Source organism: Cornus florida, unplaced genomic scaffold (genome assembly GCF_030987335.1).
Source record: "Cornus florida cultivar Cherokee Brave unplaced genomic scaffold, ASM3098733v1 CherokeeBrave_3.0.0_Hap2_Chr04, whole genome shotgun sequence".
Lineage (NCBI taxonomy): Eukaryota > Viridiplantae > Streptophyta > Magnoliopsida > Cornales > Cornaceae > Cornus > Cornus florida.
Window position 1 is genome coordinate 3,031,647 of NW_026775574.1, and position 1,234 is coordinate 3,032,880.

Genomic DNA, 1,234 nt, shown 5'->3' on the forward strand with positions numbered 1-1,234 from the left:
ACTGAGAGGGAGTAGCCTTTGCGGGCTCCGCCTGAGCATAAGATGGCTCTGCAACCATCTCTATCCTGGGCTGCATATGTCTGCGGGGTCGCTGTGGCCCCGAAGATCTCCTGGCTGTACTCTTGTACCGCGAAGGCATGATCTGTAAAAAGACAAGAAAATTGCAATATAAGTCAGTGCCAGATATATAAGAATTTAAGTGCATAATAGAAACATGTATGTCAAATAAGATAGACAAAATACGGATGACATGAATCTATGATGATGATGATATGTGAATCATGCTAAGCAATGTAGTTGTGAAATGCATCTAATGTGGAATATCACAGGCATTGTGCATATAAAGATAGCATGAAGACAACATAAGATGAATGGAGTGTGTATGTATGATATGTGAAAGTTCGATCGATCGAACTTTAAGTTCGATCGATCACAGAGATTTTCGATCGATCGAAGTGAAAAATGTTCAAAAGTTGGATCGATCGAAGTGAATTGGATCAATCCAACACTTGGATCGATCGAAGCATGAAAGTGCACAAGATTGGATCGATCGAAGATAGTGAAATGAAGTTCACTACTTCGATCGATCGAAGAACAAGTTCGATCGATCGAACTGTGCAAATGCCGAATTTGAAAAGTCACAAATCTGTGAGATCTAGAGCACGAGGCCCACACAAACGTGTTTGTGGGCCCATCTACACACCAAACAGCCCATCCGCAACATCCAAACACTCCCCAAATGCCAAATCAAATAAAAAATCCCCAATTTGGTTCGGACGAATGCATGTGTGAATATGTATACCATAATCATGAAATTGATGCTTCAAAATGGATGATTAATACACATACAACATAAATCAATATAGAATATCAGGAATCATGCATTGATTAAACTCTTAAATCAAGAAATGGCTCGCGATTTACCTCAAAATCGAGAGGGATGAGATGAGAGAGAGGGTGCGAAGCCGCGGTGAAAATAAGGCTCTACCTTGCCGGAATTGACTCGCCGGAGGTGGGGAAGATGATTGGAATGGAGGTTGGCCGGATTGAGATAAGATTGAGAGAAGAGGGAGACTAGGGTTTGGTTTCTTTGTGAAGTTGGATCGATCCAAAGTGATCGATCCAACTCGGTTATATTTTTAAAAACACGATATGCAGAGTTCGATCGATCGAAGATGGAGTTCGATCGATCGAACTTAGGTCTACACTCTTAATGATTTTTTTTTTTTTTTTT